The 14,112-nt window shown below is 38.6% G+C and overlaps 1 long non-coding RNA gene across 3 annotated transcripts in view; it reads left to right on the top strand.

Moving 5' to 3' along the window:
- LOC141759536 (uncharacterized) overlaps positions 1-14,112 on the top strand; it is a 140,423-nt gene that overhangs the window by 6,525 nt on the left and 119,786 nt on the right. For all 3 annotated transcript variants that reach the window (XR_012592137.1, XR_012592138.1, XR_012592136.1), the window contains exon 2: positions 9,126-9,231. This is a non-coding gene — a long non-coding RNA (uncharacterized LOC141759536). The remainder of the gene's footprint in view (positions 1-9,125; positions 9,232-14,112) is intronic.

Genomic DNA, 14,112 nt, shown 5'->3' with positions numbered 1-14,112 from the left:
TGTATCGGCCGATATCCAAAGCCCAAATATTGGTATTGGGACTGAAAAAGTCGGATTGGTACATCCCTAATAGTTAGTTGCAGCCAGTTTTTAATCCCTTTTCCACCCCCTCGATATATTTTCTACAAGTAAGAAGAAGAATTTTAGTTACAAGTATTCAGTTTGTATGAAAATCAAAGAGTTTTTTCCCATCACGAAAGCAAGTTCAAGCATTGCACTGTTGCTCTATGCCTCATAGTTTGACAGCCAATAATGGCTCACCCATTAAGCTGTGTCTTATCAGTACCATAGCTATACATAGTGACACTATATAATACATACATTAAGTACATGTAATGAACAGCCTCTCCTCGTTAGAAATTATTCTCTCAGGATTCAAAGCTATACTTTTTTAAAATTATTTATTTTTTTACATTTTTGCCATTATTTGGAATTAGAATACAAACAGGAAACACAGGGTGAGAGACAGGAATTACATACATTCAATTTCATTAATACATTATAATACTATAATGTCTCTTAATCCAGAAGTCAAATGAGGAATCACGAAAGCCTCAGTACAAACACAAACTTAACAGTGAACTAAAAGCCAACCAACTGCACCGAGTGGACTGCTAATGTTTTTGCAAATGAAGATGCTTGCATTCACACACCCACATAGACTTGTGTTAAGCAAGTGTATCCACACACACAGAGGCAGGTCATAAGCAGTAACAGCAGAGTGCATAGGTGGCACTGAGGGCAGACACAGGAGACCGGGGAGTTCTTTGGCTTTCTTATGAGCAGCCAGGAGGGGGAAGCATCTCTCTTTGCAAAGTGTGCTCACAAGAAACGCAAAGAAAAAGTAATTAAACAAACAATTTAACAGGAATTGTGTGTCTGCTTATCCAATCTACCATACTCGCTTTTGCACTAATACATATAGACAGAAAATGTGTGTGTGTGTGTGTGTGTGTGGTGGGGGGTGAAAGATTGGTTGTTGTCTCCTCAGAGTGACGGTAAATGACACACATGTTTCATTGCCCATTCATTTAACCTGCGCCGTGCTTACCAAGAGAAAAGGGATTGAGAAACAAATTACGTAGTCTCATTTAATTAGGAGTTTTGCTGTGAGCAATAATCCTGTGTTTTTTTCCCCTCATAACCTTTAACTACTTAATGGATTTGAGAAGCTATTACCTTTCAAGATTTCTGTTTTTAATTATTTGGAGTATTGTCACAGATATGAAATGTCAATCACACGCCAGGATTAATGCTGTCTGAATATTATTTACTTATGGATTGAAGCTGGAGGAGTTCTCTCTGTTGCGAAAAACAACAAATTGTGCTGTATGCAAAATTCCTGCTTCTTGCTTTTCACATGCATTTATCCTTATGCACCCGATTACTCACATGGCCTCATCTTAAATCCACGAGAGGCAGTTATTTACATAGATATTAACATTATATTTATGATAATGGCAAGCCATGGTAAATCTCAGAGTAATATTAGAAATGCGCTTATGTGAAACTGGGATCAGATTATAATAATGACTCAGTTTTAATATGTACAAACTCAATTTTTAGTTTTCCTCCTGTGGCGTTTATACTGTAGGAGTGTGAAAATATAACCCAGGGAGTGTGTGTGTGTGTATGTGTGTGTGTGTGTGTGTGAGTGTGAGAGGACCTACCTCTCACCCTGATCACGTTTAGGCAGCACTGTGAAAGTGGCAGACAGAGTTTGTTTAGTTTCCCCTGGAGGACATCACAGTCCTCTGCCAACAGACCGACCCACGTGCTGTGACATCAGGCCCCACTGTGCGTGTATATGAATATCGCCTTAAATACATGAGCCATGTGAGGTGCGCTTGATTTATTTTGCAAGAAACTCAACGCTCACCACGAGGGGCTTGTGTCTTCATCTTAAATCAGTAGGCAAAATACATATTTTTTGATACTTGTGGATCAAAATGTATTAGAAGTTGATAGTTTCACTTGAGGATCTGCAGGATAAATGACGCGCACCCTGAGCCGTTCAAATATTTCCAAACCTTTATTCAAATAGATGTTTTCACCCAGGTTTGACACGGCTTTTAGGGCTGGCGTGTTGGCTCCTCAGACCCCCCATGGCACGGGGGGCATGTAATCATCCTGAAAGTCTCTCTGGGTGTCTGCGCTCTCATAAAGCAGGAAAATGGATCGTGTGGCCCAGGAAGGGGAAAATGAAAGAAAAGGAGAATGAAATTACAGACCTGGCTGACTGCACAAATCATGCATATCATGTTTTATGGCTTGCCAGAAGAATTCAACACCTGTGGATCACCGTAGCTATAATTGTACACGAACGCACCGGGATGGGGGGGGGGAGGAGAGCTTGCGGTTTGTGTGTCACTGAATATGTGAGTGAGAGTGCGTCTCGTAGGTGTCTGTGTGTTTTTCTTGGCATGGCCGGGCTTCAGAGACAGAGGGAAGATGATAAAAGAAAGTTACGGGAACGCCTGTTGTTCACTTCTTCAGTACATCCTGGGTGAGCCGCCCACAGCCCACAGGGCTCACTCACAGAGGCTTCATTTACCATTGTAATTACCCTGTTTATTTACCCTACCTGCTTTTGGTGGTAAAACGGCGGCCAATTCATCAGATCAGGACAATTTGGCCTCGCTTTGGCTTTGCCATTTACTTTAATTAAATGAGGCAATCAGTGAATCATAAATCACGACCCGTGTGACCACTGGCTCTGTTTGAACATGGTCCTCTTCTTTTAGAGCCGACACACCTCGTGCCACATCTTAAAATAGGCACACACAAGCTGGAGTTCCTGAGAATTTACTTGTCAACCAGATTCATGTGACTTTTTTACTCAGTGTTCATGCACAAAGCATATCTTTTTTCTTTCATCCTGTAGAGGTTTTATTGAAAGGGCGGGTCCAACTGCATTCTATTGCCTTTTTCTTCAAATGAAAACGACGACTGAGCTGTTAGCAAAAAGCAGTGATGTAGTTTATCAATATAAGCTAATTAATAAGGTTATGAAGAATGTGAACGCTAGCATCTAGCTGAGTCAACGTTAGCTGTGTTAAAGTTTGGAAATAGCCAGGCGGCAACCTCCGGCTCTGAAAAGCAAAGCCAATGTTGAAGTGCCTTAAACTTGCATTCTTTCAAATAGCCAGCAGGGGGCGACTCCTCTGGTTGCAAAAAGAAGTCTGATCGTATAGAAGTCTATGAGAAAATGACCCTACTTCTCACTTGATTTATTACCTCAGTAAACATTGTAAACATGAGTTTATGGTCTCAATCGCTAGTTTCAAGTCTTCTTCAATACAGCATGATGTTCATTTCGTAAACTATGGTCCCATTTCTGGTTACAAAAAAACAAGATGGCAACGACCAAAATGCCGAACTCAAGGCTTCAAAACCGTAGTCCACAAACCGATGGGTAATGTCACTGTGACTACGTCCACTTCTTATATAGAGTTTATAGAAATAACTGAAAGGGTTAGTTCAGATTTTTTGAAGTTGGGTTGTATGTATACTCGTGTTCTGAGATGTAAAATCGCTGTTTTTGTGAATGGAGTCTGGTGGCTTTGAAGAAAGCTATATAACGTTTTCAGTTACCCATCCGAAAGGGCTGTCTGATGGCGAGGTAAAGCGGCTGTGGACGGGAGCAGCAGAAAAACGTATTTTAGTCCGTATTACCTTGCCATCAGACAGACCTTTCTGACAGGTTATGAAGCCGTTATATCGTGGTCTTCCAGACCAGACCAGACGCCATTCACAAAAACAGTAATTTTACCTCGCAGAACATGGGAGTTGCTGGTCTGTAGCTGCATTGATCGGTTAGTTAGTTAGTGTTATTGTGTGTTTTTCGGATCCGAACTATCGTGGTGTCCACAGCGGTACATTGCTTAGCTTCCATGCCGGTGCTCCTGTCTGCTTCTCCAAGCTAGGAGCATGCTGACCGCCATCTACATATTAATACACTGACTATAAGGATGTATGTGTACTGTATACGTAGCAGCGTCATCATGCAGAAACCAACGTCAGGTCACGTGGGAAAAAAAGTTTTTAGAAGGGCTTGGGAAAACAGCTTTTTGATGCTAAAACATATGTTCTTCGACTAAAATGTTAATGTTGAATACATAAGGAACAGCACTGGGAAGCTACAGTATGATATAAAAACCTCAAAATAATGGATCCACCCTTTAACGTATTTCACTGTCAAAGTTTTTCGACACAGTTTAAAAGTATAGAGGGATGCAGGAATGAAGACAAAAACCTAAATAAGATGACAAGATAGCAGATCGAAGAGGCTCCCCTCGCCTCCTCCCACCCTCTCCCTCCTCTCCTCCGCCGCGGATGCTGATGCTTGAGTCAAATTGATTACACCACTCCATCTGCATCATGACTGGCCTCCTCCTGTGTTTGCCGCCTCTGCCTACAGCACAGAGTTAGTGTACAATTACATATAGTTTAATATATCTGCCTGAGCACCTTTAAATAAGCATCACAAGTCCACAAGGTGATTTGTCTTCCAGCCCCATTACTCCATTGTACATCTTGATAGCCAGGGATCGCTCCTAGCTATGTTTAAGCATTAAATAGTGTATTATTATTTCACATAAATCAAGCTGAGATGTGAGGGGGGTATTCATAAATTTTGCATTTCTCACAGACAGTATTTTAAAGCCTCTCTCTCTCTCTTTTCTCTCTCCGCCGCTCTGAATTTTGAGACTAAAGCAATTCTGCTGCCTGCACTTGATAGTACATTAAAGATAGGCATATCAGGGAGGTATATTCAAAACAACATGTAATGCAGTTTAGATTAAGTTTGAGTTGCTCCAACACATTCATCACAGCGCTGTTTCCATAATAAGTACCCCTGCCTTTGCCAGTGATGCATCCGCACACATGCACCATTACCATCAGAGGACATTGTATTGTTATTGTCATGAATAATGGGGGGAAATACTAATAAAAGTCCATTTATCATAATATTTCCCCAGTTAGCCGTGGCTAGTGAATCTCTTATCTGTGCTCGACGATGAAAGGGTGAAATTAAATTTAAAGGTGAATGTTTGCCGTCAGCCCTTTCCTTCAAGACGAGCGCCCCTGCACCCCCCCACCCCCCTCCCTCCCTCCGTGGATATTAGTCTTGTGTTTGTGCAAAACGTCTACTGAGGAAATGACTTCACTCAGGAAACTGGATGTCAGCTTCACACACGGGCAGGAGAGCTGCCAGTGTTTTAGGCAGGCCGACAACACTTTCTTTTCTCGGCTCGCTCCCCAGTTGAGTGTAATGCTACAAAAAGTGACAAAGGAGGAAATTGGACTCGCAGTTGTTTTTGGTTACTCCGAGGACGCCTCGCACGTTTGTTTCTATTTCCCGTTCTATGGCCATGGTTTTCTGATTTGCGCTGATGTACAAGTCAGGGACTTTAAGGTGCGAGGTGAAACCCGGAGCTTTTTATTTTTATGTGTCAGCGATGCATTAAACACAGGGAGTTTCTGTGTGCGAGCTAGGTTGAGGATCTGGGGTTTGCGTATAAGGAAAAGCCCCTTATAAGTTTACGTTATCACTAGAAATAATCAAATCAAATATCAGCCATTTGTTCGGAATATGCTTCTCATTTTCACTTAGTTTGACACATGTAATAATGTAAGAAGATAGAGAATATACCTCTTTTTTATACTTTATCATGTCAGCATGAGGAAAAATAAAATAAATATGTACCTAATGTACCTAAGAGAAAAAAATAAAAAAGGCCCAGAATTTTTTAAAATACATTATTATGTCAGTATGAGGGAAAATAAAATAAAATAAATAATAATCAAAAATGAATAAATAAATAAATATATACCTATCCAAAATATTTTTATAAAAGGTCCAGAAGTTTTTATGTTTTAATAATCATTATTATTTTTACTTTTTATAAATATACTTTATTTTGTCAGTACATATTGCTGATACATTTCCTTTCTGTTATTTAAACATCTTGACACAATTTTTGTATAAATTTTTTTTATCTTTCAGCTATAGATAACACAGGGCATACATAAAGAAACAAATAAACAATACAAAACAAAAACAGAAAAAAAGCAAAAACAAACCAAACTAGGGAAAAAAAGATAAACAATAAATATGTACCCAATGTACCTAAGAAAAAATTAAAAAAACGGTCCAGAATATGAACCTCATCCATCCCGTTACGTTGAAACAACACGAGTCATAACGTAAATTAGCCATCCCAAATTGTTTAAATAATGCAAAAGTGTCATAAGTTTGACGTTAGTGATTTCACGCTCACATTGCAACCGTACACCACAATTAAACCTAATTTTCACTTTTAAAACATGCTTATCATATCCTGCACATAATAATTATATGACCAGCTGGCCCCGGGGGGGGGCTTCGGTGTTGCTACAAAGTCAGGAAAGAATCTTGTAAAAGTCATTGCAAATCGCAAATTGACGAGATGCCAGGACAGTAAGTTGAGGATTGGGGGGGTGGGGGATGTGTGTGTGTGTGTGTGTGAGAAAGAAATGTCTTTGAACTAGTTTTTGCTTGCAGAAAATATCGCTTCTGGGTTGATATTCTTTCTGAAGTGTTTCATGGCAATGAGAATTAAGAAATAAAGCCAAATGATTCAGTGAAAAGATGGCACCCACCCACAGGTATTCTGTTCACATGACATCACCCGGTGTAAAATTGTCATGTTTTTTTTGAAAACCTTAAGGTGGGTTCTCTGAGTTTATAAAAAATCTATTTGGAAAAGCAACATCACATAAAAATGAAAGTTATGGACAATATCAATCAGCAAATGCACTATCTATGTGAAAAAAAATTAATTATACTTTATTTATGTGGTGTTAAAATGCTTTAAATGATTCGTTGGTGGTTTTGTGACTCAGATCTTTTGTTGCGAAACACATCAGAGCGACATCAAGGCCCATGAGAACCAGATCTCTATCTGTCTGTCTGTCTCTACCTCTCCCTTCATTCCTTGGAAGTCTCCTGACCTTGACATGTGCAGGCTGGCTGCATGTTTCCCTCTCAGTGCACTCTCACCTCAACTCATGAACTGGAAACTTTGCTCCTGTCATCCCTCTCTCTCTCCCTCCCTCCCTCCCTCTGCTTCCTTAGCTTACACACACACTGGCAACAATACCTGGGAGGATAAATGCTCAGTTAAATTGAATAAACATAATCCAGACATGCTTCATTCCAGCCCGTCTGTCACGGACAACTCACACGGTGATTCCATCAGTGAAGAAGGCAAAACAAAATGCACAGATTAGATGTCAACTGAGAGGCCGGTGTTGTGGATTATTCACAGCTCTTGTGATAAACGTGATTTTAATCAAACGTCAGATAATCTGTGATTTTTAGTGAAGCGGTTTCATTGCTTCCTTTGTTATCTTTTGATGGCAGACATTCACACAAGTGTGTCCTCTATTTTTTTGTTACACAGTTTATTGCTAATTATGTTTTATTAAGGGACACTAGTGGATAGATATAATAACGCATTAACGCATATTTGTTTTTATGCCACTAATTTCATTAAGGTATTAACGCACTCGAGGTTGTAGTGGTCTCAATTTTCAAGCTAGAGTGAAGGTACTGATATCCTATGAAACTACGAAACTAAATGAATCCATTGGTACCAACCGTGTCATGCTTTCTTATCGGCAAATATGGTTAAATAACGCTCCAAATGTACGCTAAATTTTGGCAAGGAAAAACAGTCATGGCCATTTTCAAAGGGGTCCCTTGACCTCTGACCTTAAGATATGTGACAGACATGCCCACTTTATGAAAATCACATGCAGTTTGGGACAAGTCATAGTCAAGTCAGCACACTGACACACTGACAGCTGTTGTTGCCCGTTGGGCTTGAGTTTGTCATGTTATGATTTGAGCATATTTTGTATGCTAAAGGCACTACCTGTGAGGGTTTCTGGACAATATTTGTCATTGTTTTGTGTTGTTAATTGATTTCCAATAATAAATATATACATACATTTGCATAAAGCAAGCATATTTGCCCACTCCCATGTTGATAAGAGTATTAAATACTTGAAAAATTTCCCTTTAAGGTACATTTTGAACAGATAAAAAATGTGTGATGGACAATCGTGATTAATCGCGATTAAATATTTTAACCGATTGATAGCCCTAATTTTAACTAATAAATATCACTATGAAACTTGCCCAGTTGATTTATTGCATCAAGACAATTATTTTTTTGTATAACAAGTTTTTGAAATTTGATGTTTAAATATGCAAACGTGTCTAATGCTAACCTTTGGTGAATTTAGGAGAAATTTACTGACGCGATATAGTAGTTAAATAAACGCCTAAATATGTTTTTTGGATGTTTTCTTTCCTCTAGTCTGAAAGAAGACATATTATTGAAGCAAAATTGCCCAATATCTCTGAATTGACCAGTGCATGACATTTTTTTTTTGCCTTTATAGTTTATAAAAGTGATGCATGGTTTTCCCAGACACAGGTTAGGAATGCTTCCCACCTCCATCTCCCTCTGTGCTCCTTACGCTCCGATGTCCTCTCATGTTCAAACAAAGCTTCTGCCTGTCTATCATGGGTGGGGCAGCATTTCAGTCTTTTGAAGTGAACCTGTCATAAGAAATCTGCATCACTGGGGCTCCGTACAATCACAGATTAATCGTTCTTGGTGCGCCACTTCAAACATCTGCATCACGGGATGAACTTTTTTCTAGGCCCGTCCTCACCTTTACACACACCTGCACATGCACACACTCTGCTATCACATTCCTGTGTGGCTATAAAAGCTCACATGCACACACACACACATTCTTGATCTCATAAATCATCGTAAGCGTTGTCATTTATTTACTTGAAATGTGTACATTTACACATGCAGTTGCACACATACTGTATGCATTTACAGATGCATGAAATGACAGTTTAAATGTGTATTGACAAGTAACACCCCCTCTCTCCCCTCCAACACACACACAAGCATGCGCGACTCCAAACAGACTGCAGTAACACAACATTAAGTGGTTTTCTCTTCTCTGTTATCTCCGGCTTCCTTTTTGCCCTTTGGTTAAACATTCTCTTGGCATGCATGATCTCATTTAACTTTGATTTCCTCTTTTTCTAGGACGGCATCCTCGGTGGTTCCAATTTCCAGCCCATTCCCCCAATTTTCAACCCCAATGACAGACAACACACGCTTGAATGGCTGTTCAGCTAAAGAAGGGGAATTGGTAAGTGATGATTTTAAATGCTGTTTAAGATAATAAAAAAAAGAAGAGTTCGCAGCAGATAAGGATTTGCCCGGGTAGCAGGAAGCTCGGAGATGCTGGTTTCAATGTGCTGTCGCAGTAGCTGCATACCACATGTGTGATTTATGTTATTGAGCTTCAGGAAACGCTGCTGTAGACTGCTGTTAGTTTGACAGAAATGACAAACTGTTTTTACCTCAGTCAGTCATATTAAGATAATTATTTCTTCAGCCTGTATGTGTTTGATAAAGGGTTTATGTTGGTATTTCACCCAAAAAAACTAATAAAAAAAAACATTATTTGGGTTATTTTTTACAGATGGAAAAGTAATATATCTTTATTTTAAAAATACTACTTTAAATATGATAAAATATGATATTAAATGTTTGTAAAATACTGTAAAATAAAAAAAATGCATTTTGACTTTTATATTTCATATTTAAATATTTATATTGAATTTATTTTTTATATTAAAATTGCCATTATATGATAAGATGGTGTGTGAACTTTTTAAATTATTGTTTTTAATTTTATTATTATAGTATGAAAGGGTTGAGTGTGAACAACTCTGACTAATTCAATCTGGGACATCATTATAGTTTAGATAGGGCTGTAAATAAATGCAGAAATTAATCATCATTTCCAAGTCATGTTACTACTTTAATAAATTAAGGGTTTGCATGTATAATTTTGTTCGCCACGCATTGCTCAAGTTTTGTATTCATCTATTTGTTTTATCAGGAACAGTCTATGCCTCTAAATAACAATTGTAACTATTCCCCTGTGACATTTAACAATATTACAATGTCTAATTTTCTATCAGAAAACAAACTAACTTGCCTCAAATCTAGAAAATTATAATCCCAAATCTTAGTTTCATTATATATAATCTCATGTGTGTTGATGGCGCCCGACACAATCACAATATTTGCTTAATTTGTTCCTGATTAACCTCTCGAGTGTGGAGAATGTGTCCAGCATGAAGGACTTTTTTTCCCGGTTGAAAAGAGCAGCTCATTGTCGAGCTTTAAGTGGTTTGTGTAATCCCCTATAACCAATACCATGAAGCCAAAGGATTCTGAAAATCTGTTTTCAGCACATTTTGAGTAGGAGCGAACCTGGGAATTCTCTCTCTCTCTCTCCCTCTCCCCAACTCTGTCATGAAACAGAGCACCCCATTTCCATATCAATCGGATTAGTTCCAAGACCAGGGAAGTAGGAGTAATGTAAGTAACCGTACAAATTTAAATATAGGACATCAAAAACATTGTTCGGCATTCATTTATTTTTGAAGCAGCCCTGGCTCTCCGTGTCTCTCTGTGAAGATGAGATGAAAATGCATCTCTGTGATTTTATTTTCATTTTATTTTGAAAGGTGCCGCAGTATTGAAACGTTCGCAATGTGCACCGTGGCGCCCCGCTGCTGTTGTGTGCTTAACCTCGTTTGTGAAATGAATATGTCACATCAAGCAACAACAGTTGTTCAAAAATGCAACATCAAAACAATTTCAGGTGGGCAGCATTCACACGAGCTGATTGTTTTTTGAACATTTCTGCAGAAGCGGACCGTTAAATGGTTGAGTCCATGGTTTCCTGTGGTGCTGATGCCAGCTGCCACCGCACATGTTATGGTTTAACATACAATTCATAATGTATCGGTACATATATGTTTTCAAACTTACATGGTGTATAGAAGGAAAATAAAATATGCAAAACTTTCTTTCATTCACATTACAGGTTTCCTTGTTCTTCACTGTTTAAAGGTCTTAGAACAGCAGTACAAATGGTCTTTAAGATAATAAATGATACAGATACAAAGGGAATGGTTGTTTAAATGTCTCAAGAAGGAAGGTGATTGATAACAGATTTACCTTTTAGAGTAAACTCAGACTGTGAAAACTCCAACTGTGATGTTTCTAATTTTCTTACATAATTAAAACTCTTCATGATCTTTTGGGATTTGTTGAAATAAATTCTACAAACGTAAGAGCCCTGGAAACAATAGGACCGAATTAGAGGTGCAACGATTAATCGATAAGTTGTCAATTATTAAATTAATCGCCAACTATTTTTATAATTGATTACTCAGTTTGAGTAATGTTTTAAGAAAAAAAAATCAAATTCTCTGATTCCAGCTTCTTAAATATGAATATTTTCTGGTTTCTTTACTCGTCTTTGATATTAAACTGAATATCTTTGAGTTGTGGACAAAACAAGACATTTTGAAGACGTTGTCTCAGGTTTTGGGAAACACTGATCAACATTTTTCACCATTTTCTGACATTTTATAGACCAAACAACTAATCAATTCATCAAGAAAATAATCAACAGATTAATCAACAATGATAATAATAGTTAGTTGCAGCCCTAATAAGAGCCCTGGAAGCAATAAGACCGAATTAGAGCTGGAGCGATTAATTGATTAGTGTCAACTATTAAATTAATCGCCAACTATTTTGATAATCAATTAATTGCTTTGAGTCATTTTTGAAGAAAAAAAAATAAAAATAAATTCTGATTTTAGCTTCTTAAATGTGAATATTTTCTGGTTTCTTTACTCCTCTATGACGGTAAACTGAATATCTTTGAGTTGTGGACAGAACAAGACATTTGAGGACGTCATCTCAGGTTTTGGGAAACACTGATCAACGTTTTTCTCCATTTTCTGACATTTTATAGACCAAACAACTAATCGATTAATCGAGAAAATTAATCTAATTAATGAACAATGAAAATAATTGTTAGTTGCAGCCCTAGACCGATTATTGGAAATATCATTATTATTTCATATGAAATATTGTGTATCTTATATTTTGAAAAACTCTGGTGAAATGAGGAGGAACAACTAAGATTTGCAAATTGTCAAATTACCTGTTTTCCCCAATAAAATATTAGAGTTAGTATTAAGAAATAGGGAACATCTGTTTAGAAAGTTTCCTCTGAACATTGAGGTCCGTGTATGTCTGTATGTATTTACGTGTGTGTGTGCGCGTGAGTCCCGAAGAGATTATTCAGCAGTCTGTGACTTGCTGACTGCTCTGACCAGCCGGTAGCTCGCTGTCCGGATGAGGAGACGGATAGATGGATGCCTGCCTGTGCTTCCTCAGCCCTTTATGACTTCGCCCGTCTGTCTGTAATTGAAAAACTAGCTCGGCTGTGTTGTCTTGGGATTTGTCCCTTTTATAATGCAGCTTCAAAACAGGAAAACCAATAGTGGGAATAGACCCCCGAATGTAATTAATTTCGTGGGGGGCGGGGGGTGAAGGGTGGTCGGAGGGTGGGGGTGGGGGGGGGACGACTATTATTGCAGGAGGAAGAATTCTAATCAGTTGCAGATTCCTTCCTGTTTGGTTAGCGTGACCGTGGCCAATTACCAGTGAACTCTGTGTTACAGTTTCACTTCCTGTGCTACCCAAAGAATGGGCCGAGGCCGGCGCTGCACAGAGCCGGGCAGGATGGAGGGAGAGAGAAGCAATAGAGGGAGAAAGACAAAACAAGACACGTGGAGATGAGACTGTAGGAGAGTAAACAGAGCGGAGGAAGGAGAAGGGAAAAAAGGGGAGAGGGGAAATCTCCAGCCAGATCTAAGGTGCGCAGACATGAAGGCACATACGTCCTTTATCCACCTAATATAGAACATGACATGTGGTTTACGAAGGAAATGAAAGGATTTTGGACCTGTCTTCTCTCGCTGCTCTCAGGTAAAGCCCGAAACTGCAGAGCAACAAACTCAAATGCAATAACGCATAACTCAATCATTGCAGCGATGTTATCCAAAGACACAATTTGGCATCGCTGTTTTCCCCCTAAATCGAATTAAACCGCTGGACTAAACAACTGAATGACAATCGCTAAGGCATACCTGAATTTGCATAAAGTCTCCTTTCTTTCTTTTTTTTTCTTTCAGCGCATAGAAGTAACTCGATATGCCACGGTACTTCCTGGGAAATTCTCCATGCTTATTACGCTAGATACTGCTTTTGCTAAAGGCTCTCCAAAGCCAGCAGTTTACACCACATTGCAACAACATGTTTCGAAACGTCAATCACGCTCTTTTCTCAGGTCTTATGGTCTTACATCAGAAAGAAATCTGCAAAAACACGAGATATGATAAGACAAACGCCACGGAGATTTCCATTGACAATCAATTACAACCTGCCAAAATGGTTCCCTTTGGCTCCTCAATTCTCTCCTTTCTCACTCTTTTTCTTTTTTTTTGCTCCTCCAGAGGGGTCTATTCCCATAGTTTCCCCCCTGTAATAGTTTTTTGGCATATTACTCTGCACGATCCACCCCAGAGGTCTCCCATAATTCACTTTTGATATCATTGTTTAGTTGTAGAATTAGAGGAGGGGTGCACACTGGGAACAGGCAGTCAGGGTTGGCATTGGGACATTAATTCAATCATTGTAGTGCGACGCGATAGGCGCCGTCATTGCAGCCTCGAATCATGTCGTTTTGGGAAGATGCATTACTGGGATATTAATTGAATATAGAGTATATTGATTAGGGCTATCAATAGATTAAGATATTTAATCGCAATTAATCGCAAATTAATCGTACATTTTTTTATCTGTTCAAAATATACCTTAAAGAAAGATTTTTGGTAGTAGTATATACAAATTTAATAATCTTATCAACATGGGAGTGGGCAAATATGCTTGCTTTATGCAAACGTATGTATATATTTATTATTGGAAATCAATTAACAATTGAAAAACAATGACACATATTGTCCAGAAACCCTCACAGGTACTACATTTAGCATAAAAAAAATGCTTAAATCATAACATGGTGAACTCAAGCCCAACAGACAACAGCTGTCAGTGTGTCAGTGTGCTGACTTGACTATGACTTGCCCCA

The sequence above is a fragment of the Sebastes fasciatus genome, chromosome 21 (assembly GCF_043250625.1).
Source record: "Sebastes fasciatus isolate fSebFas1 chromosome 21, fSebFas1.pri, whole genome shotgun sequence".
In the NCBI taxonomy this organism is placed as follows: domain Eukaryota; kingdom Metazoa; phylum Chordata; class Actinopteri; order Perciformes; family Sebastidae; genus Sebastes; species Sebastes fasciatus.
Note: the sequence above shows the minus strand (reverse complement) of the source record. Positions and strands in the feature narration are given on the sequence as shown.